The sequence below is a fragment of the Dermacentor variabilis genome, chromosome 2 (assembly GCF_050947875.1).
Source record: "Dermacentor variabilis isolate Ectoservices chromosome 2, ASM5094787v1, whole genome shotgun sequence".
NCBI lineage: Eukaryota > Metazoa > Arthropoda > Arachnida > Ixodida > Ixodidae > Dermacentor > Dermacentor variabilis.
In genome coordinates, this window is record NC_134569.1 from 75,393,334 (window position 1) to 75,418,679 (window position 25,346).

The window sequence follows — 25,346 nt, forward strand, 5'->3', positions numbered from 1 at the left end:
TGCGGAATCACCACCAAGGACGACCGCCGCGACTGCGCGTTATTAGTTTTATTGTGATACCAACTGCGTGGACAATGGACGCGCGTTTGCACCGTTTCCATCTGCGCCGTCGCCGCAGCCGTGCATTCCCGTCCAGCTGAAACGGCACATGCGCAGCCTGCGCGCCGCGAGTCGGAGGCCACGTGATCTGCTGCAAGAGCGCCAGCGGCGAGCATGCGAGAGCGAGCCGAGAAGGCTTGACGTGAGCTTTATTCTCGCGCCCTGTATCGGAGGTCATGTGATATGGTGAGTTTTGGAGGAGTGGCAGCACGGAATGTTCGCTTCTGAAGACGGAAGACGCCATCAGAAGATGGAAAAGCCGTCTGAAGACTGCGAAAATTACATCAATTTAGAGCACAATAAGTGTTTTTCCTCCTCCGCCTCGCTTATGGACGCGCGCTCCCCGCTACTGGCACAATCACGGCAGTGTTGTGACCGAAGGTGTTCACGGTTGTCCAGCGAACTCTGTTCATGCGTGTTTGGGCCCGTGACACGATACGTGTTTACTTCGTAAACGAATGTCTACAGTGCCTCTAAATCTACGAATCTTACTGCTTGTAACAGTCTAATACTTTGCTATTGCTGTCAAAGCTCCCGTATTTCATGCAAAACTGCAACTTCTTGTATAAGTGCATGTAAATACAAGTATCGTTATATCATCGCTAGCGCACTAAAAATACGTTAGTGACTATGGCGGCAAGGCTGTGAATTTCCATGCGCAAGGTGACGACAAACTCGCATCTGGGATGTTTCATTCAGGAGTCAGAGCTGAGTGCAGCACATTCTATTTCAAAGCGAGGAAACAGAGGCGGGCTGGGCCCACAAGGCGGTTGGTACACAGGGGCACGCACGGGCTAACCGTTATAGCGAATGAGACGATACAGCGAAAGCGCCGGGTAACAGGCCGTTCGTGTGAAAAAAAATCCTTTGTGCTACATGCAAGCTATGAAGCTATGTGCATAACCGGAAGCAGGTGGATGAACGCATAGCAACCAAGGGGGGTACGCGGGGGAAAGGAAGGAGATGTGGAGACAGTAGAAGAACTGATGTGGTGTGGGGGGGGAGGGGAGGGGGGGCAGCGGTCCTGCAGTGAGCACGACGATACACTACCCGGTGTGGGAACTTGGCCAGTGCCACGTAACGCGCGCGCACACACACACACACACACACACACACACACACACACACACACACACACACACACACACACACACACACACACACACACACACACACACACACGCACACGCACACGCACACAGAGAGAGAGAGATCAAATGCACAACGATGTCTCTTCTTCTTCTCGCAGCCTATACCACGTGCGTCGTCGAGACTGCCAAGGCTGCCGCGTTAATTCGACACGCAGCGTTTGCAGCTGCGTTTCACTTATCCAGACTCGCAATGCAGAAATAGACGCGGTGTGCGTTTTCCTGTCCCTTTCTTTTTTTTCTCGAGTTTGTAGAGGTTCAGAAACACGACAGAGAAGTTAAGCTGGTATGTGATACCTTTTTTCCGTGCCAAATAAAGGACACTAGAGCGAGAAGCGATCATCTTGGTGCCATAAAAAGAGGCTTAACTGAGACAGGTGGTGAGATCACGGTGACCTTCCAAAGCCAGCAATTTTTTACGTTAGAAATTACACTGTACACGGAAATAAAACGTAACACACAAAACTATGTAGGCTTTATATTCTGCAACAAAGTGGAAAAACAAAAAATCCCAAATACGGGAAATACCGCACAATTCGTGATGCTGTGCTCATATCATTCGTGCCGCAGGGATAACGGTGAAACAGGCTTTAATGTATAGACTGGCAGAAAACCGCTTCAAAACTTTCCCTGCATTCCTTCGGAGATAGATAAATTTAGTTAGTGGTTCCGTCGGAGTGGAGAAAACTGGCGACATGTCAGCGGAGAAACTATGGTTGAGATTTAGCTTCCCGAATTTCGCGCCCAGTCAAGGGCGGAGAGTTGACATAACAGGCGCCCCCTACTACGAGGCACGTTTGGCGGACCGAGTATTGTTAGCTGGTTCACTGTCGCCTTCACGGACCAATGGGAGAAAGGAAACTCCCGGAAAGGAGTGTTCTACAGCGTTCCCTCACGGACTCCAGTAACCGCCACGGTCGTAAGACAAACGCCCCAGCCAACTTCGCGGTCATCCCCGGAAACCCCTGTCTACGCTGCATGCGCTGTCCAGTCACTGCAGCCTGCTGTTCCCGGCTTGCAGCGCTGCTGGCTCACTAAACGTGTACCAACCAGCTATCTATAAAATTGTTCGCGCTGAAGGCAATGAGAAGGCTCTACTCATACAACGACGGCACTTTCAACCACACAGTTGTGCTGCGTAATCAAACAGTCATTACATAACCCATACTTACTTCGTAGCTCCCTAAAGCACACAGGACTACAAATACAGCAACGCGTAATATTCAACGGTATATCGTAATGGAGGTGGAAGGAACACCTAAGTTGTTGCAACACATCAGGCGTAAATACGAATGTGGGCAAAACGGGCGGAGAGTTGCCAAGCAAGCGCTTGACACAAAACTTTCCCTACCACCACGGGATGCGCGCTCATATGTCACTGCAACAATGTGCACTAGGTATAGCCGGACGCGCTAACCGCTGCACTAACGCACAACAATAACATTGTAACTTGTGCAAGGTATCGCGCTCCACGCCGACTCAGAGCAGTGGCGTTTATGCGCCTATTTCGGAGGCTATACAAAAATACTGTAGCGGACGAGGATTAAGCCGTTAGTATCGCATAGACGTTGCCCTTGAGGCGGTGTACAATTATTCGTCGTCCAGGACGTGAAAACAGCGTCGACGGCACAAGTGAGGCGTACATCACAATGATGGCGACGAGCTCGAAGCAAGGCACATGCCCAGAATAGAGGGTGCGCCAATAATCCGGCAGTTGACGGAAAACAACGAAGAAAGCAAGCAACGGCGGCGGTCTCGATCCACTGTCAAAGAATGCCGCTGCCGCAGTGTACGAGTTCCGAGCCGTATGAATCTCTGGTGTCTTGTTTTCTTTGTTTATCTCCGGATGATGGTCACCTACTTCCGTGTCCCAGAAGTGTCAGCCACCAATTTAACACCTTCTTTGGTGCCACATTAGAGCACAGTATAGTTTTGTCAGCACAATCTCCGCTAATAAGTTCATATTTCTTCCGTCAAACAAGTTAGTACGGTTCTGAGAGGAGTAAACCAACGGTCCAGCTCTGGAGTTTGCCGTTTCATTCTAGAGCCCTTTCAGATAGGTATGAACGAAATAAAAGTAAATTAATGCTCCCAACTGCGGCACTCGGTAGTCCTGCCAACTCTCATACCTTTGCCGACGTCATGGTCGCAAGGAAGCCCAAAATATTCACCCGACTGTGAACTTCACTCGGCGAGCTTCCTGCGTCTAAAAGCAGGAACTGGCGTCACAAAATATTATGCGGCGAACCTCACACTCGCCGGTACATATCCCACTCGTCGTAAGCATGTCAACTCGAGACCGAACCGCGAATCTCCATCACGCCCGAATCTCCACAAGTCCCAGCTGCCGCACCACTATAGCGACACTCTTCTCAGAAGGCTTCTTAGAAGGCGCCGAAACTTTCTGAGCAAACAGGCTCCTGCAGCCGCCTTCGTGTGCCCACGACTTTGAAGAGCCGAAATTGGCAGCCCCGCCCGTACACTCATATACGTCCCGCATTCGGCAATGCACGACGCGTATAGCCCCCAATGAACGACGTGTTTGCCATTCCGCTGTACCGTGCCCGAGTGGACGGAGACGGTCTAGCGTGTCTATTCATCAAGGAGCTGCGAAGACGGCCAACGTACACCGGTGGGTCCAGTTCATAACTGCTGTTGAAAGAGGGGAGGGTCCTATATTCGGAAACGAAACTACAAACGCGCAAATAGAAGGAAAAGGGAAAAAAAAGTAAATCAACGACTCTCGTGCGAGCTGAGGACGGGTAACGAAGTTAGCTCGGGAAACGCTGCCAACTGATATTACAAACACGTGATCAAGAAGAAGACATCTCTCCGCCTTGCGTGCAATCTGAAATCGCGTTACACTCATAGCCGAGTTCCAAAGAAAGAGAGGGAGAGAGATTGGCGACTATCGAGTTATCCTGTATATATTGCAATCAGAGATACAAAATAAATTACAAAGAAAAAGAATGAACTAACGGCCGTCCTCTAATTATGTTGGTGAAAGGAAACACGGGAAATGCCCGCGGCGGTGGAGGAGCATTCCGATACGGGTCAAGTTCGCAAATGCTCGGCTAATTATGTTTTAGGTGCAGATATCCAGGTAGTAAAAAATAATCCGGAGTGCTCCGCGACGGTGTCGCTCAGAGCTTAGGTCAGGCAACGCTTCGGTGCGTTAAACCCATCATTCAAGGAGGGACAGGTCGTAAAAGGTAGATTAACGAGATTGCAAAGCACGGTGGCCTGACCTCTGGATGGGGGCGCGTCGACGGCGATTCCGTAGAATTACACAGTGCCAGCACTTCGTGCACTGCAGCAGCTGCCTCGTGCACGTGGCCGTTTCTTTTTTTTTTTTTTTCGGCAAGAAGCCCTTATCTATATAAAACACTCTGCACAGTGTTGTTTACCATTAGCTGCGACAGCTTTTGCTATAGTACGTCCAAGATTACGGTTACCAGACACTTGTTCTTTCACGAACAGTTCTAGCGTAAGAAATAGAAATAGAAACTTTGTTGCAATGGAAAATATTTGAAGGATGGGTGGTCGGAGCCTCTCAGTACAGGGCCCCACTGGCCTCTGCCGCCTGCCTGACCTGGCTAATTAAGGGCTTTTGTCCTGCCAGGTCGGAGCGGGCGAGCTGTGCCTCCCACTGCTCCATTGTGTTGCTGGTATTTAGCCTATGAGGTTGCTTAGTACACTCCCAGGTTATATGTATTAGTAAGAACTTTCTTGTGAATACGGCTCCCTCAACCCTGTTAAGAACGGCCAGCTGCAGTGCAAGTTTGCCAGCCATTTACGCCAGCGGTGGCAACCTCATCTTGGAACGCCGCCGCCAACCTCTAGCCACGGCGTGACTAAGTCGACTTTGTGTCGGGAACAATGCGCGCATCCTCCACTCTCCGTCGCTTCAGCTAGGATGCGTTTGACGAAGCAGGCTTTGTGCTGAAACCGCAGCACCGTTACGCTCTAGCCTCGTCGCCGTTGTGACTGAAGGAGTTCGACGAAGCAGGCTTTGTGCGCAACACGACAACGCGGACCTGATCTGCTACGGGTGGGGGAATTGCCGCGGGAACGTCGTCGTGGGCTCCTTCCCACGCGCCGACCAAGACGCAAGACAATGTGCTACCCGGACACGCTACGCGAAACGGCTCCGAGTTCTACGAAATTCGTGTGGTGTCCATTTCGGACCGTGAACATGTGTGTGTGTGTGTGTGCGCGTGTGTGTGAGCCCTCATCCTCCTCCAAGTAGAGAGCCCGCCTTTTCCAAAAGGGCGGGTCATCTACAATGACGTCGAACTATGACGTCGAGCGGAGTGCATATAAGCAGCGATTGTCGGCTGCTAGAGTGTGCTCGTTGTCGTGCTCGTCAATGTACTCGTGAGCTGTGTGCTCGTAAGCTGTTTGCTGTATGCTCGTCTTGCGGGCTCCATTTGGGAGTCACGCTAGACTGTCGATGTATCTCATGTTCAACTGTAAATAACATGTAAATAAATCCTGCTCTCCTAAGTGCCGACGAAGAGTCAAGCTCCTTCCTACAGCTACGACTGCCAAATCTTACATCTGAATGGCAGCGGTGAGATCGGCCTACAGCTCGTAGATCGTCCGACAACTCTAACAAATCGTGGCAGCGGCGAGATCGTCCGACGAATCTTATAACCCCACGTACAAGAAAGAAAAAAAACGTGCTGCGCACTACAACAGGCCTGTAGTTTTATGCACGTCGAATGATAAAATGCCTTCACGCTCATCCATTTTATATCTTCCCTCTACGACGAAACATTCAAGCCTTCGAAGGCACGGCCTCACTCTCGCGAGTGCCACAAAGCAACTTCCTAAACAAGACAACTGTGAGAACAGCTGCGTCGCTCACGGTATGTCAAGACCGAGTTGACGCCGCCTTCTTCCAAGTTGCTTTATTGTCAACTTCTTGCAGACGTCCGACGACAGTTCGACGATTGTGCCTGACGGAGCACTGGGCGACTGAAAGTTGACGGCGACCTTTTCCAATCAGTTATACTACCGTACATTGCGTATTTGCGAGCGCCATAAACACTCGCGGCTATACTGAAACATCGCAGAGCCATAACCTTTGATGTTCCGCGCCCATGCTTCTACGCACGAGTCCCGGAAATACGCCGGAGAGGGCATGAACTGTCGCGATCATCCCGCACGCTCCGTTGCGCGTTCGAACGTTCGCACGGGTGCGTTGGCTTCGCGCCGGCGAGCACCACACATATATTAACACCGTGACCCGGTCGAGCGTGCTGTGACCGGTGCGGGCGCGCCAACGGACAGAGCTTGAGAACTCTGCGAGAACGGCAAGCGCGTGCACATGAAAACGCAGCGTAGCACCTTGTAACAACCACTGCCGAGGCCCGGTGATACTTCCCACATAGCATATAACGCCAGTGTTCCGACTCCGCCGCAGCCAAAATTCGAACAGCGTTACCGACGTTACAGCTACCGTGAACTAAATACGGAATTTCGCCGGCCGATTGGATGCGGACCGCTTACACACGGCTCGCCAGTCGCGACACTCATCGGCACGACAACCAAGATGACGCTGGCCAATCGCAGACCGTAATTGCGTGCGAGCTGGTTTGCGAGTCCGAGTACAAACTAACCCAAACTCCAAAAGAGCCGTGCAATTACTCCCGTTTAGAAGGTGCCGCAGGTATACCTGAACCTACGTAGGGTTATAACTGTCATAAGGACCCAGTCCTCACCGCACTGCACGTTTGTAGCGGGACGGGCTGCAGGTAACGCCCGGAGGCGAGACACAACAAAACGAACCGAGACGAAAGCGGTACGGCCGGTACTCGTCTCCGGAGGCCGCGCCGAGAACGGCCACCACCTTCTTTTCAAGGAGGAGACGAGACCGCGGCAACAAAGTGTGTCACGGCGCTGATGCGAGGCTATCATTACGGCGATTCCCAACGGCAGCGAGAGCGTGCGCCTCAGCTGCGCCCGGCACGCCTGGTGGACGCGCCTTGACGAGCGTGCGTGATGGATGGGAACAGCGTCCGCGACGGGGGCGGGCGGCCGGAGGAGTTGGAAACGCTGGAGAGAGTTGAGACGGAGCACCCAGAGCCCAAGGAGCGACAGATAGGGAAAAGAAAATTGAGAAGTATAAAAATACGAAGTCAGCCCTACTTGACGCTTGGAAACAGAAGCGGTAACCTTGTTTGTAAGTTCCGCCAACAACGTCGAGAGCAAATTAGCGCTTCGCATCGACTTCTTTTCTTTCGCTCAGTGAAGTTCGTAGATGACAGCCTTTGTCAAACGGTCTTCGGCGGGCCCGGGATGCGAGACTGTTCATTTGCGCGATGAGTTAAAAGGGAAAGAGGAAGGGTTTGATTACGTTTATTTAGGACGTTGGTGGGGGGGGGGGGGAGAGGGGGGGCTTCTCTAAGGCGACTCAATCCAAGGGCGCGCTCAAAACGAGAATTGAATGCCGTCGACATAACGACAAGGAAACGCATAAACAGAAGAAATCTGAACGCTCATGTCTGCAAACAAGGAAAGCAATGAGGAAGAAGAGAACACACTTTTCCCGTATCAAGACGTTTTAAACAGCTCCGGAAGCAGCATTCTAAAGAAAGCGCTAAAGGTAATTTTTGTTCGCTGTGCTCCCGAACGTTTTTCTCTCTGTATCTGTTATTTTTTTCCCTGGGGTAGCCATTACGTCACAAATAACGAGCACTAAGCCATAGGCGCATTCCGCAATTGAGGAAACTAAATCGAGCGCTTCTCGTCACACGTCAATGCGAAGGACGAAGTCGCGATTATGCCATTTAAACAAAAGGAGAACAAAAATAAGCATTTTCTTCTTCCAACGTCTCTCTTGTCTTGCACCCTAAACAGCTACTACTGCATTTTATGTAGCCGCTTACGCTGACGGCGTAAAATGTCCGCAATAACATGCATGGACAGGTCGCGAACTCTCGTCGCGTCACTGAGGCCGGGCGTGCGTGCGCTCGGTGGCAGTGAAGAACGACTGCGATACATCCCGCCACACCAACTCCGCGCAGCGCAGCGAAGTCTAGCACTGGTTTCGCTAAACAGCTGCGTGTTCCAGACAATGGAGGGGGACTAGCCCGTTGTGCGCTATACTAGCTGCATTAATCCTTCCGTGAAGAACAGGTGATATGCCCTAAAACCTCCCATCCTCGAATATTTACTCCGATGTATGGGAGCAATACAGCGCCATTCCCTCGTTTCACTCCATTGGCTAGCTGCGGGAGGATTAAGGCGACATGACGCGAATTTACTCCGCTTTAAAATCTTGTTCTCCTGTATAACTCCGACAGGGAGTTTTAAAAAATTCCCCTCCGCCGATACAGGTTGGTCACGTGACACTTCCCATGAACCTGTGCGCCGCGCCAGCGACCGGGCGCGTTCGGCAGAGTTGGCAGTGCTTATTGCTGACGGTTTGTTTACATCTGTGAAGTGTCGTTCCGTGACAGCTTTTCGTCAATTTGTTTCCCGTATTTCCTTCCAGAAAGCGTGAGAGGCGTGCCTGAAGCTCACTGTATCTCAGCTTTAAGTGCGTTAGCTGTGATCACTTCGCTGACAACGATGAATGCGAGTGCAATGTTCTCAAGTGAGGAAAACGGCTTAGGTACACCTCGAAGCTGCTCACTGACTCGTGATTTCGGCTCAGGTTCTGACTGTTTTTTCGTGCGGCGTGACCGTGGCTTATGTTCTTCAGTACGTGAAATGCGACTTTTATGTCCTTGTGAGTACATGCTGACAACGGCCGGTGTAATGTCTGAAAGGACCGCGTAGCAATGGCAACAGCCGTCACTGTTCGAGCGACGACATCCGTGCTAGTCGCGCATGAATGGCGTAACCCAAGTTCGTTGCGGCGCTGTGTAGCCAGTGAGAAAGACCGGACTGGAAGCAACTGTTCTTGTGTATCTGTGTATAGATATCCTCGCCCAAGAAAAACGGTAGGACATAAGCATGCGTACTGTAAATAAAGCTTCTTACTTAGCGATGTGAATCGAATTCTTATCGTGCATTTCGGTTTTGGTCACGTCGTTGCTTCCGATATTGCATTAACATTATACGCTATCCCAGACACTGATTTAGAAGCATGCCTGCTAACTCCGAGTTTGAGGATTCGCTCGACAGATCAGGGATATATAGCTCCTTTTTACAACCGAGAGAAATTGTTTGGACGCTGAGCAAGTGGTGCGGTCTAGAAAATGTATAACTGCGCAATTTTCGGTGTTACGTCGGCTGCATGCTGCGGGTCATGCTCACACTTAATAAATTCCTGATACGCTACCCCTATTATGCACAAAGTTAATTTTGCCATGAATCACACGCACTTACATTTTTCTTGCTTACTGTAACTAGCGCACTACTTTTTGGCCGCGAACGCCGGCGGTGTGCGAAGTTGCTACAGCACCAACAGAATGGCATGCTCATTGTGAAAAATTAGGCATTAACTTTTTTTTCTCACTATTTTGAATTCAGTTTTGTGTTGATTAAGATCTTCTGTTAATTTCAGAGAGGCAGATCTCGTATGACAGAGCATGCGAGTCGTAATTATGAAAACAGCACAGCTGTTCTCTAGGCGGCTTCAGGCACACAGTATCGTGGCTATATATACCGGCAGCGTTGCTCCTTGTGTGTCGCGTGTATGTTGGAAGTCTTTTAGAGTTCTGCATTGGCGTTTCTCAAATGTTTATGTATGTCATGATTTATGTGCCTTCATTGACTTGTTTCGTTGAATTTGACGCGGTCTTGTGTATATATTTCGAAATTTGAACAGTAAGTAGCTTCTGCATATAGAAACCTTCACGCGAACTAACACGATACCTTTTTTATGCTCCCGTGGCACCTCGAGAAAGTTCCGTCCAGTGCAAAGTAAAAAAAAAAAGAATGAAGACAGACTGAAAAACAACTCCCATGGTTCCACGCAAAAATTCCTCTCGCACGGAGTAAAAATTCCACTCCGATCATACGGAGCATAATAAACTCCCAACCGGGGGTCGCTATACACTGTAAACGGAAATAACTCCCAGGTGGGAGTATATTGCTTGTTTTTTACTCCGTGCGAGCGGAATTTTTGCGTGGAACCATGAGAGTTGTTTTTGTGTTTTTATTTTTTTACTTTGCACTGGACGGAGCTTTTTCGAGGTGCAACAGGAGTATAAAAAAAGGCATCGTGCTAGTTTGCGCGAAGATTTTATAAGAGGAAGAAATGAAACGCGACAATTTCCGTTACAAGACACGAGCTCAACTCCACTTATTGGGTCTATTTGGGCTTTTCATTGCCGCGCGAAGGGTAGCTTGTATTCAATCTTTAGAAGAGTGAACTGCTGGGCTGGTTGGTTATCCGACATAATAAACTAGTTTTGCGCCAAAACAACACACACAAGAAAGGGGACAACACGGGCGCTTTGTTGTCTCCTTTCTTGTGTGTGTGGTTTTGGTGCAAAACTAATTTATTATGTTGTATTCAATCGCAAGCTCGTACATGCCTTTTCTTTAAAGTGTGGAAGTGGGCTGTCGAAGATTTATCCGTTCTTTCTTAATCGGAAAACGGTAATTTGACGTGCCTACATTCTCGAATTCCATCAGTCCTTTCGTGTGGTAAAACTGTTAGGTATAGTCAGGTCCATATCCTCTCGTAGGAAACGGTAAGAGCAAGCGTCGCTGCTGTTGAGAACGGCCTGCTGAGGTGCCAACATGCAAAGTTTTGCCAGCCAGGTGCGACAGCGGCGTCGACATTTCCTGGAAAGCCACCGTCATCCTCTAGCCAAACGGCGCCACTAAGTCTACTGCGTGCGGAGGACAATACGCCGCGTCCGCGACTATTCGTCGCGGGATTGCCGAGATGAGTTCGACGAACCAGGCTTTGTTACGGAACACGCCACCGCCGACCTTGTCTGCCGTGAGCGGGGGAGTTCCCGAGGGAACGTATTTGGCGGCACCTCCCCACGCGCCTTTCAAGACGTAAGCCCCGAGTTCTGCGAAGCCCGTCTCACCTCGGTGGGGGCAGTGAAACCAGTGTGTACGTGTATGTGTAAGCCTTCCGCTCAAAGGCGGCTCGGCTACGATGACTTGTCCAACGTTTCCCTCACCTAGGGATCTAGGGAGCACGGAGTGTTTATAAGCAGCTGTTTGTCGGCTGCTAGTGGGTGCTCGTGAGCTGCGTGTTCTGTGATCGTGCTCGTGAGCTGTGTGCACGTGCTCGAGAAGCAGTGTATTTGGAGCTTCGTGCTCGTATGCTGTATGCTTCGTCTTGCGTGCTCCGTTTGGGAGTCACGCTAGACTGTCGAATGTAAAAATGTTCTAATGTTCTAATGTAAAAATATGTAAATAAATCCTGTATGCCTAATTCCTTCCTACGAGCTACAACCCTTACACTGCTTATTGCAAGGTTTACATACACTCAACGACTACCGCCAGCCTTTTCTCGATTGTGTTTTTCTCAACTTTTCTACACAACCATCCAGAAATGCGCACGAAAATGCAAGGTATACCTACTGTGTTTTTAACTAAAAGAAGTATCATTAGCAAACACTTCGGAAGACAGATTCCGCCGTGTTCCGAGCTATTCTTGGAGCATCCGCGCCGTTCATTCTCCGTCAACATCATCATCATCATCTTACTAGTTTATTCCACCATCCGATCACTGACTGCCCTGTGCACGGTGGGCCATTTTCTGATGTTACATCATCATCATTAGTTACCACTGTCATGCGCCCACCGACTCCATTATGTGCTTGTATACTTTGTAACCTGCTCAATCCGTTCCATCTTCGGCGACTTCTTTGAACTTGCCTTCGGTGGGTCATCCGGCTGGTTGGGCCAAGTTCACCGAGTCACCCCGCTATACGCGAACACGGCCTCTCGAGAGCCTGTAGCCGCGGCACCTCCTCTCCCCTTCGCTCTCTTCCTTCGCATTCCTGCGGCTCTTCCTGTGGCGGGCAGAGTCGCGGGACTGCGCCGCTGTGGGAGACGGAGCGAAAGTTTGCAGAAAAGTCGGCGCAGTGTGCAGCCCGCGCTTACGCATGTACTACGCGGCGCAGCCAAAGGCATTTCGTTTTCCGCTTCTTGTTTTCCTCGAAGGCAGGCTCGCCCACTTTCTTCCCGAAAGGCGCGACGCCGGTGCTCCTCTTCAGCCGCTGCTGCCCGCCGCCGTCGGCAGCCAGCCGCCGTCGGCAGGCAGCCCATTTCGAGATAATCACACTCGTGTGCGCGCGTGGTCAGAGCGAAGTGGGGGCTCGAACACGAACAGCAGTTCTCGCCGGAACAAGAAACGCCAAGCGCAAAAAAAAAAGAAAAGTCGGGAGACGACGCTCGCCGACAGACTTGGCTGCCAGCCAAGGAGTCGCAGCTTGGGAGACAGGGCGAACAACCGCCCGCCAGATTGCCCCCCCCTCCCCCCCCCCGACCGCCCGCACGTCCAGCAGCCTATTAGCCGGCGCCCAGCGCGTTACGGAGCCGGCGAAGGCTATGTACCATTCTGAATACCACCACTCGTTCCACCCAAGGTTAAAAAATAGCCAACTGTGCCTGCTCCCCATCCATTCCCCCCACCCTTTTCTTTTTTTCTACAGTGCGGCATCAGTTGTAAGCTCGAAATTGGGTTTGCTGTATACGTCCATCCTTTCCGCACGATGACGGCCTGCTTTCATTGTCAAGTCGACGTCAACAACGTGTCGTCTCGTCGCATTCAGGCCAGCTCCACATCCCTCACCTTCGCCCTCGTCACTTAGGGGGCGAAGAAAAACGAAACTTTGCGCACCACCGTCACCGGCATTCGAACTCAAAGCCGCTGACGCAATATCTATACGTTTACGTGAGCCCGATGAAGCCGGTTCGAGTCAGATTGACAGGCCAAAATCCAGTTGTCGACTCCGCATAAACGCTAGCGGGTCGGGTTGCATGAGCGTCGAGGCGAGTTCGGTCAAGTCGCCTACAAGGGGGCGCGTTGACTCGCACAACGCACTTGGTAAGGCGCATGTAAACGCACATGGTTATACTGCGCTCAGTTTTACACAGACGATATTAAGTGAAGGACGGAACGTGGACCACGTCACGTCCTTCACTTAATATAGTCTGAGTAAAACTGAGCGCAATGTAACGCTGAACGTTCCCCAACTAGCCCCCTTCATTGTTTTACTAAATGTAAACGCAGTCGGGTCAGCTCGACATCTGACTCGACCTGCTCGCGTCGAGCTCATGTAAATGAAGCTAATGTCAAGTTGAGAGCTGGACGCGTTATCGTGCAGCTTTGGCGCTGAGTAATTGGCGTGAAATTTGCGCCTACCACACGCTCCGAGAGCGTGGGCGTGTTTGTGTTTCGGAGACCACAATAGGCAATGCTACCACGGTTGATGACGACACTGTGTGCATCAAATAGAAATCATTCAGAAGATGTCGACGTCTGGTGTGAGTCCATGAAAGGGGAAAATTGTTTAGTCGCCGTAACGCAAACCTACGATGGATCGAGTCCAGCACTACAGCAGTGACATCATGTTTCTGTCACAATGAATATGAGTTCCGAGCCGGAAAAATCACTGGTCCGATGGTTTTTTTTTTTTTTTTGCAGATTCTTAAACAAATCGTTGCCGCTGGCAGCGCAGTTACATTGAAGAGATAGTTGCATGAAGCTTCTTATGCTGACCCACCACGTAAGAAACACATGTACAGAGTATTTGTGCACAGTGCTCGGCGACTGAAACGCGCTGCTCGGACAGTATGGCGGCCGGTGATCCTTGCGCCACCGGTAAGCGCTGGGTGATCGCTGAGGGGGCCCAATTGCGTCACGATGCACCAAAATGACTCGTTTCCATGTGTCACAAATATGCACCAGCTCAATGTCCCAGCGTCCAACGGTGGCGCAACAAAGTGCGGGCGAGGGGTGGGGGGCATGCTGTCTGTGTATCGCGTTTCAATCGCCGCTGTCTAACGGATGTCTAATGTAACTTTAGCCAAACTTTAAAAATATGCAAATGACACGTAGCTGGACAGAACAAAGGTAACGTTGTTTGCCGACACTTGGAGATGCTCAGTTTATTGTTTTTTCTTTCATAATTACATAATTACCCTTAATTATTTAATCAAGTTCTTAAATATTATAATTAGATGAGAAATGTCAATGAGAAAATTGTAGGGGCCCATGAAAAACTCCAGATAGAGCTTTATGTTGCTCAATATGTGCCACATAAGAGTATTCTTACGAGTGTAAAAGAAGCCCGCGAATACACGCAATTGCCGCGCGACTGGCCGCTCGATACACTGTATTTGCGGGCTTCCTTCACGCTCACAAAAACACTTTTATGTAGCGCGTATTGAGCAACGGAAAGCTGTATCAGGAGTCGTTCATGTTCTTCTACAATTTTCTCATTGACACTTTTAATCCAATTATAATATTTGATAACTTGATTAACTAATTAAGACTAATGATCTAATTACGCGGAGTGAGAAAAAGTAATTGAGAATTTACAAGCTACGGCAAACAGTAACACCTTGGTTCTGTGCAGCTACGTGGCAGTTGCAAATTTTTAATGTTCGACTAGTTACGCGGGACGCCCCGTATATTTGATAAGTGTAACGCAAGTATGATCTCACTGTGTAATTTTTTCCGAAAAACGTAACGCGTAACGCTCCCTAACTATATGAGCCTATTGTGATAATGTGACAGTGCGCGCGTAACGGCGTTTTCCACAGTTCGACTGCCCTTTAGCTCAGCGGTCGGGACTGGTTCACAACGTGCACACATTGTCACAATATGCACACGCTGTCTCCAATACAGTGGCGCCGAAATCTCGGTTGGGTCCCCGCGTATTCTGTCTGGTTCCCTGTAAAACGATACACGATACGTGGCGTTCTCGCATTCGAGATGTCGCCCCTTACGAACACGCTGTTCCTGAGCGCTATGTTGCAACATGTATGCCAACACACTATTCATGCCGACGTAATCAAGTTTCCGCGAATGCAAACGATGATGATGATGATGATGACGATGATGATGCTTTGTATTGCCTCGAACCCACTAAGAGGAATAGGTCAAGATTTACGCGGCAGGAGGTAGCTAAAGTAAATTCTTATTTGAAGACGATAAACGCAAAGTAAAAGAAATACAGAAAAAGAGGAGATGGTGCAATAACTAGACTAGTATGCAAGCGAGCGGTCAGACAAACTGAAAGATGAATGTTAAAAAAGGCTACAATCAAGGAGAAATTAATATTAATGCAAATATCACAGCTAGGTCTCTGCTTCTCTCTCTCTCTCTCGTCCCAGTATGGCAACAAGAGCATAACAAGCACTGTCGCCTTTTGGAATAGGCCTTTGACTTCGTGAGGGCATTCGCGAGAACCGGCGGTGATCAAAGAGAAAGAAAAGTTTAACGATGCCAGGGTCCTTCAATATTCAATAGAAAGTATTGAATGACCCCGGTGATACGAAATGCAGAGAGGTCGGTCTGAGGTACATTCCTCTAGCCAGCTCTTATGCACTTGGGGAAGGGGAAGAGGGAAGGAAAAGGCGCACGATGGGTGACGAGGAGGAGAGGAGGATGTAAAACGTATAGCAAGCAATTTGGCCTACTCAAAGTCTGCAGTTCAGGCCCGTACTTCTTAAAACGTCAAGTAAGGCCATGGCCTTAAAACTCGACTTAACGTTTGGTCAAGGGCCTAAAATAACGTCCGCCTAAAGCGGCGGGCTGCCGCGGCGCCTAAGGTCATCGCTCAACTTTTGTCGCCCTTCCACGTACTGAGGGCAGTCACACAGCACATGATCTATAGTCTCATTCGCATTGCATATCTCACGGTCTGGAGACTCCGTGTGTCGCATGATGTGTACGTACCCACGCGTAACCGCCACCGCCAGCCTAAGTCTATGCAGGAGACTGGCACAGTTACGTTGTATTCTTGGTGGCAGCCTAAATTTCATGGTAGGGTCCAATCTTTGGAGTCGTCCGTGACGATTATCTGGATTGTCCCAGCGCTTTTCTGTCGTTTTTCGAATGATACTTGAGAGAAAGGAGTTGGCGTCCGCTAGTGAAAAAGGAATAGCAAGCAGTGGCTCTAGTTCTTCCGAGTACCTTGTTCGCTTCGGTATCGGCCAGCTCGTTGCCGCGTACACGACACTAACTTGGAATCCATAGAAACGCTATGTGGTGACCGTTCTGTTTCGCTATAGTGTGTGTAGCTCGGCAGTTTGAAGAGCCAACACTCTGTAGAGCGTTTTTTCAGATGCGGAGCCGATTTCCAGTCACTGAGGACTGTCTATACTTAAGGAGGCTGTCGCGAAATATAGTGAACTGCCTCTCTGATTGCCACTAGTTCCGTGGACGTTGGTGTCGTCTTGTTACGCAAACGAAACCGTCGAATGACTTGATGCGCAGGCACGACGAAAGCCGCACTTAACGCATGTGACTAGAACGATCCGCCTTCACCGATGAGCTATATTCTCGCAACATATATTCAAGTGTTGCATGTCTGAGGCCCGCGGTAGGTACTCGCGATTTTTTAGAAATTCCGTGAATAGACAGTCGTACCCGTATTTTAGACATTATCCACGGAGCATACGTGGAGGGTCAGTAGGGGCAAAGTATGACAGTATGGCGGATTCTTAGCATTTAATGGCTCTCGTAAAAGTGGAGTCCAACCGTACGTCGAGAAGTGTTGACAAGGGGTGGAGTTGGTGACGGCCCAGTAGTCGCAGGAATACTCGAAGAGGTTCGCATCGTAGGTACAAAATAAGGTACATGCAGGCAACTACAGATATACGTACTATTCTACACCCCTTACATTATTTCTCCACAGAGTCCCAACACCGCTTCAGACCCCCCATTTGTCCCATCACAGCACTAAACTTTGAGATGCCCCTATGGTACAATTCGTCCTGCTGACGGGACCACAGTCGGACTGCTGTATTGGCTTCATCGTTGCACGTTGTTAAGAACGGCCCGCTGACATGCAAGTTTTGCCAGCCAGTTGCGACAGTGGCGTCAACTTTTCCTGGAACGCCACCGCAAACCTCTAGCCACGGCGTCACTAAGACGACTTTGTGTGGAGAACAACACACGCGTTCTCGACTCTCCGTCGCTGGAGCCGAGTTCGACGAAGCAGGCTTTGTGCCTGAACCTGCCACCGCTGACCTGACCTGCTATGAGCGGGGGAGTTGCCGCGAGAACGTCTACGGCGGCCCCTTCCCACGCGCCGTTCAAGACTCAAGACAATGGACACCACGGCGGCCGCGCTGCGGGGGTCAGCTCCGAGTTCTGCGAAGGCCGTCTGCCCTTGGAGGGGGGGCTACTGTGAACCTGTGTGGGTGTGTGTGTGTGTAATCCCTCTCGGAAAAAGGCGGCTCGTCTCCTGGTCGAACGTTTCCCTCACCTTGAGATCGAGGGAGGACCGAGTATTTATAAATCGCTGTTGTGCGGCTGCTCGAAGGTACTTTCGCTCGCAGTCATGCTAGACTGATGAACTGCAACGTCCTGATGTAGATACTGTAAATAAACCCATATTCCTCGTTCTCAATGAGAAGCAGTCCTTCTCTTCAACAACGTCCTCAGCGTGGATAAGTTGGACGACGGCATGGGCCAGCTACCTTCTAATTCATGTCCGACTCCAATTTTGACAACTGATTACTAGCGATGGGATTGAGCAACCAATCCTGACAACTGGATGTCAGCGCTGGGATCGTCCTACAGGTCTAACAACGTGAGTCGCTGTCCTGCCGGCAAAAGCGAGACACCTTTCCCGATAAGTGGGCTGCATTTCCCGGTGAATTTCGATTAGTGTTTGTCCCTTGCTCCATAGAAAACGAATCACACTTCGTTGCTCGTACACCGTGAACGTGGACGTGTGAAGCACAATCGCCATCTTCAACAACTGACGGCAGCAAACATTTTTTAACTGCGAAATAAATTATCAGAGAGAGCACACAAGGACAACCGCAGTCCTCGTAAGCTCTCTCTGTGATAGTTTATTCGCGCAGTTAAAGAAATGTTTACTAATGTGCACCAACTCGCCCGAAAAGTTGTGGATGGATGGATGTTATGAGCGTCCCCTTTGGAACGGGGCGGTGGGTTGCGCCACCAAGCTCTTGCTACTATGCCGCCTAATATCCCACCTAGGTTAACCAATGAAAAAAGAAAAGAAAAAAAAAACACCATGAACTACCACGTCCATATTTTCTGATCCCCTATTGCGAACTGTGTTTTTGTACGTCTCCGTCTTTTGTCGTTTCCCTACTTTTCTTCCACCAATCCTCCAATCGCCTCTTATTAATGTCTATTGCGGACCTGTTTGCTTTACCACTGCTCCCGCTGAACCCAAGGGCTTCAAGGAGGCCAGTGGTGCCTAAATCGACCGCTGGGTAGACGTCTTCACATTCTAATAAAATATGCTCCGTCGTTTCCCTAGCTTTACCGCAGCAAGCACATGCTTCTTCATCCTTCTTATATCTCGCTTTATAGGTGCGTGTTCTAAGGCATCCCGATCTCGCTTTGAAAAGTAATGAGCTTCCCTTTGAGTTATCATAAATGGTTTCTTTCCTGATTTCGTTTTTTCCTCTTAAGTAGTTACTCATGGCAGGTTTCTTTTCCATTGCCGCCACCCATGAGATTCTAAACTGATTGTTCTAAACTGACAGCAACGCCATACCGCGGAGCTAACGGCAGATAAGGTCAGGCCAGTCCAGGAAAGGTCCACCGCTGGGAATGGGTATGTTGAGTTCGTATTTACAGCCGTAATTTGGCCAAAAAGAAAAAATAGGGACAACGACTTTCTGACTCGCCCTCGTAGAAGAGATCGCAGGTTTTCATGCTTGATGTCAATGTCCATGTCAGATACAACACCAGTGCAGGTATCCTTCCCGCACGCTAAGAATGAGCGAACTGGGATGTTGTCAACCGCTTGAATAGCCTCCCTGCTTGGGAACTCACGTCCACCATCAGAATGTTCTTCCGAGCATTAATGCGGATCTCCCTCATATGTCCTGAAGCTATTCGATCGAAATATTCGGTCAGCGATTGATTGCCTGTTCAACGAATTCAAATTTGCTCCTGCCGTAGTTAGTGTGTAGACAACGGAGAAGAGCTGCTCGCCAACTCTGCTTTTATGAGTGGCATCACTGCTTGTTGACGTCCTGCGAAGCTTGCGCTTCAAGTGACGTGATTGGACTAGCGTGCAATCACTGTCCGAATCCTATAGTTGTTGTCCTAAGTGGCCGTGGCACATACCCACAGTGGGGTCCGTGATGTCGCGGTTTCCCACAGATAGGGCTACCGCTGCGGGACTCGCCCTGTCAGGAGGGCGCGGTCATTCTCCGTCCCCCAACACGTAGGAAGACGTCTTCGGAGAAGTTCCTAATAGCCAGAAGTCGCACAACTTCGAAGATAATGATGACCGTGATGTGGTTGGCGCAAGAACCACAGTAGAAAAACGTTCGTTCCACACTTCTTCGTCTTCTTCCCAATCGGTTGTGATCAATGCAGTGACTGACACGTCAGCGACAGCTCCGACCAATGCCGTCCAGTTCTCACGAAAGAGAAACTTCGGGAATATGACTTCAGCGCTCGTATTCACGAAACAGTTCGCCCGCCACATCGGTTTGTATACGAACGGCGACAGCCAATCATGATATTTTGCTTGCCTTGCATTGGTACGTTCTAACGCGAGAGCGTTAAAAGATTTTCGAACCACCCACACACAGGCCCTCCATGTGGTGCAAGGAAGCTACTGAACTAATCGAATTTCTCAAGCTAAAATACGCAGAAGAATAGTAAAGTACGACTTACACACAACCTACAGACATGCTAGCGTCGGACTGTAATTTGACTATACGAGAAAACACAATATTGTAACGCGAAAACTCAAAGCAACACCTTTTCCAGCGTTTCCACTATTCATAGACTGGCCACGGCGTCTGCCATTTGCGCGTGCCGGCGCCTGAGTATCTTGGAGGCCACGGAGCGGCGCACCCGGTTCCTTGCAATACCTCCAGATGGCGCTCACCTCCACCGCATCGCGGCCCATGCAAGCGACCGCGTTTCCACCAGAAAGCCCGCTTTCGTGCATATAGTTCGCGCACAGCGTTTCCCGGTAAACATTACGGTTACATACGCTCCAGTTGCCGGGAAGTGTGAGAAGCAGTAAGGGACATTTGAATGCTATCGCGTTCCACTCTTAAAGGCGAAGCGTTAAGCGTACTCCATCATTTTAAGCACAGTGGCTGGAACCAATTTATACTGACACGAGCACTTGCTTAACTTTTACGGGTGAGAGCTTTTCACCGCCTAACAAATGTTATCGTTCAGCGCGGTACGCGCCAGCATGTATCCGAAGTTTCTCGAATTTTATCGATGGTTCTGTTGTCACGGAAACCTGTGTAATCTGATTGCATGTGCGACGCGAACTGTGTAGAACTTTCTGGAAGACACGCGGGCACCACAAATTACTCTGGAACCTTCGATGAATCGTGTATAAAAGTCGACGTGCTTGACCGGCAGATGAGATTTCGACGATCGCCGACTGTGTTCGGAGCTCTTGCGTGTAACTTTGAGTGTAACTCAACAAGTTCGCCCAATAAAAAGTTAGTTTTGTCATTCACAGTTTTACAACTGTATATTCACCGTCACTAGTACGTGACAATACGATCGTTCTTCGACGGAATGATTTCGGAAGACGAACCCAGGGGCTAACTTCAGGAACATTTACGTTCCCGAAAACTATTCGTCATTGGCCTGTCACTTTCGTAAATACGTTCGCTATCGCGGTTGGCCGACACCTGTTCTTAAAGTGCAACTCCAGCGATTTTTTTGACCAGGTCAAGGTAATGAAATATTTAGGGTCCCGAGACCTCCCTGTCACGCGTCTGATAATAGAATTGTTACGCAACTTCGCAAATTATTTAAATAGACAAAAAGAGCAAAAACGAAACCGAAACCTGACCAAGCAGCCGAGCGAACCTCTTCGTGTGACGTCACGTGTCTCCACCGGGCATGGCGCGCAAGGCATGCCGGTCTCGTCCGCTGGCAGCGAAGAGCAGACGCTCGGCTGAATCATGACCGCGCCGGGCCTTCGGGTGACAATGTCAGCTATACCAACTCTTCGGATCTGCCAAATATTGATAGTTATGATTCTGACGAACTCAACAATCATGAATCGCCGTTCGCATTCGAACCGGCACCACGAGAGCCAGCGCCCATGCACTACATATCGTGCTGCAACATGAAGACCAAGGGTATCCCTAACCACTGATTTTATACGTGCTGTTTGCTGTTTTAGGTGTTTTACCCCTTCTCAGGGTAGCGCTTCGCATGCTCACTGCAGAATGTGGAGCACGACTTTCCGCATTTTTAACCCGCAAGAACGCCGCTGACGGTCCAAAGCAACGAACGGTGCGTTTGTTTACATCGGCAGGTACAGCGAATACTCCTCGTTCGCTTGAGATAGAATGCTGTAGCCGCTCATCGGTGACATCAATTTATGTCAGAACATATCAAAATAGGCAGAGTTTTTGCACGTAAGCACCGTTGCATCACTCTGAATCGCACTGATATGAGCGACCACACATCTTCGACAACACCGCGCGGGAGACCGTAATATGGGAGCGTTTTTATGCTGCCTACTTATCATTCTTCATATTCTCTTCATGCGCACAATATGTTCCGTAAAGTGGACATAGATGAGGACTTTGCGAGAACACGTAGTTTTCTCGCTGTAACGCCTGAACTAGGCGATTGTTTACGCTGCTGTATGGAAGGGCCTACGCTTGCTGCCCATTTGGAATACGAGGTAAGCAGTTCACCTCGGAAGCTAAATAATGAGCCTGTATGACAACACGTAGAAATACACCCATCTTCGTAGTCGCATTTAATTTAGGGAAGGGCCAGTGAGTGCGGCGGGCAGCTTTCCGTAGAGAACGGCAACGTACCGATTTCGGTACTGCTCCGTATCGTCGCTTTTCGCTTTTCGTGTGTGCACTGTAGGAAATGAACGTTTTATTTTAAATCCGTATGGTTAAAACTGAACTGCAGAAGCTTTCTTCACCCTGATGGCTTAATTAGCTTCATGTCAGTCGCTCAGGGCCGGCAGCAGCAGACGCATGACCTACGCGACTGTGACTTAACCTGGCTGAACACGATCGGCGTTGGCTCAAACTGTGTGTACGGATGGCGAGGGCTGTAGTTCGTGCAGCCTACGTCTACAAGGAACACAACATCTCGCGACAGCAACTTCTCACGCCAAGCACCAGCTCACGATCGTCGATTCCTCGACGGTGTCGTCACTGTCCTCTGCGTAATCCTGGCATATGCTCTGCATGGGACCACTCCTGACGTAATACAGATTGTGGCTTGTAACTGAGGGGGAGGCAAGGTAGGGTGTTCGAGGCAATTAATTCAATTCATATGAAAAAGAATATGTGCAACTCTCAAACCTGCTTTTTTGAGGACATGACTGAAGTGTTCAGAGGAACGTACCCAGCGAATTTAATCGACATCCGTGGACATCAAAAAATCGTCGTGCGGTGCACTGAAGGCTATATAAGGCTTGTGTCAGTCAGCCAGTCAATAATGAGAGCCGAACGCGTGTTCCAGAGAGGGGAGGAGGGCTCGCCCACTGCGCGGAACAAATCCTTTCTTGAGGCTTCCATTCAGACGGCGTGGCGTGGACGGCGATCAGAGGCAGACAATACAGATGACCGACCCGCAGCTTTCGCTGCACTGCACGTAATTAGCGAGATAGTATACAGGTTACATAAACTGCTTTGTGGATTTGGGGTCCGAAAACACTTATTTAGTTTCTTAGGACCTTAGTTTTAGATTTAGCATCTTAGTTTTGTGTTTTTATGTACTCTTTTTGTTTAACCGGATTCTTCCAATGAGTGCCAGGTCCGAACTCTCGTTGATCACCCGATACAAAGGGTAAGGCCGCATAGATCATCATCATCATCATCGGGAGCGGAGCGGGAACATGTCTTTGGCACTTCGTGCGACTGCCTGAACTCGCTTACTACGGGTCTCCCGGCAACAGCCGGGTCACTCGAATAATGAGAGACTATCCCTGGGGTGCGTATAGCTCCCCCCTCAACACGGACAGACAAATGTTCCAAACCCAGCTTAATAAAACAGTGTTCTTGCACGGAGGCAACGTTCACCCCAGAGACCATAAAGATCGCTTTTGGGATGCTTCGGGCTTCGTCGCAGTACGTAATGGTGCAGACCTAATGGGTCGCCGCCAGGCAAAGCGCGCGTGACACTCGACGCTATCTTACGACTACGCGCGCTAGCGTGTTCCGCTAACTAGGAAAAGTCGCCCTAGGCTTCGACGGCGTAGGAACAGCGAGAAATGATGAGGAGGCGCGCCGGCGGGGCTTTATAATTATATTCCGCTCATTACAGCACATTTCCGCGAATACTCGCGGCAGTTAAAGATTCAAGGTCATGATATCTGCTCTCCGTACGAGGAAGCTGAGCATTATCCTATTCTGGCGACAGTTAATCAAGTGTTTAATACGCTCGCGTCTCGGTTTCGTTCTCATTTCTACATAACAGTATGTAGCTTACCTCGCAAGCCGTAATCTATTGCCGTTCGACTGCCTCGACTACTACAATTGTCTTTCGCAGCGCTCAGTCACCATACCACAGGCTGCTATTCATATTCTTGAACCCACAAACAGCAGGTTTCGCTTGCTCAACGCTAGAAAAGCGTCGTTGAGTGATGGAACCACTGAAGACCACACTGTTGAAATGCTAACCGATAACTTTTAGTCACTGCTTCGTGAACGATTTTACAATAGCGTGGTTTGGAACCTAACCGTGTTCTTGGAAGGTGAAAACATGACATACACGGCTCACGATCGAAGAGCCGAGGAGACGCTATTGGAAAAAAAATATTCGGCGAACCAAGGTACGTTAGGGCCGATCAGAGAGAAAATCTCGTTCCGTAGAATGTATTACGCCCAGAACACGTCGCCGGGAGCACTCACCGCGGAGTGATAATCACGAGAAAGATACGCGCTACGAACTACGCATAATAGTCTAGCTCGTGGAGCTAACTGATAATGACGCGTGATTAAACAGCGCAACACACAGCACAGGAAAGTGAAGCAGCAGCGCTACCAATGTGTTCTGTCTACGAACGGAGTTGGGACCACGATACGATAGTACTATGACCACTTATCTTTATATACATTCTGCCCAGTTGTACGCGAACCATTGTCAGTAACACCCGAAGTACGAACCAGAAAAGTTCGCATTCCAGAATGCATGTATATATCGAGAGAGAGACAGAGAGACAGACAGAGAGACTTTATTGTCGCTCGAGGAAAGGCGCGTTCTCCGGTGTGGCGAGCGGATAGCAGACACCTGCTACCACACAGGCGTGTCATTTAAAGAAAGAAAAAGAGAAAACGAAGCACCTTGATGTCGTTGGTTCAGGAAGTCGTCATTCTCAAGACACCGGACTGTTCCCGTCTGCTAGGCTATCGCGAGGAACAACGGACGATTCCAAATGCACGGGCGGCTTACTTTCGCGGGGGAAAATTTGTTTGGCTTGAAGCACTTGAGTTCGAGCTTGTTCGTGTAATAGGGACATTGAAAAATAGTATTACTATTCTTAAATTACGATTATTTGACACCGGAAATATCTGTCTGACCGTGCGTAGAAAAGATGCAAGAACAGACGCCACCTTGAAGTTCCCCAAGACGTCATGGATTTAGAGAGCATCTGCTATCCGATCTAGTTAACGGTTTGATAAACAAGAATTACGCCGCGTTCTAAAGAGACTTCTCCCTGAATATTTCTAGAGTCTGTACTATTCAAGGGTATTTCTAAAGAGCGGTTCTCACGTACTCCGGGGACCCCTGGAGTTCCGCAGACCAGATACTCAGAGGCGAAGATGTCCACCTCAAGAAACTCGTACAAATGCAACCTGCACCCCTTTAATTCACACATGGTGAACTGGAAGGAAGGAAGGAAGGAAACTTTATTTTTCAAAAAAAAAAAAAAAATGTCGGCGAGCGTGGTTGGGCCCTTAGTCTAGGGCTTCACTGGCGCAAGCGGCTCACTGGGCTTGGTCCAGGAGAGCCACTTGGCCCTCCTTTCCCTCGTCCGCAAG

At 49.6% G+C, this 25,346-nt stretch overlaps 1 protein-coding gene across 3 annotated transcripts in view; it reads right to left on the reverse strand.

Moving 5' to 3' along the window:
- The window catches only part of LOC142572106 (adenylate cyclase type 1-like), a 234,123-nt gene that overhangs the window by 207,271 nt on the left and 1,506 nt on the right, over positions 1–25,346 (reverse strand). The window lies entirely within an intron of this gene.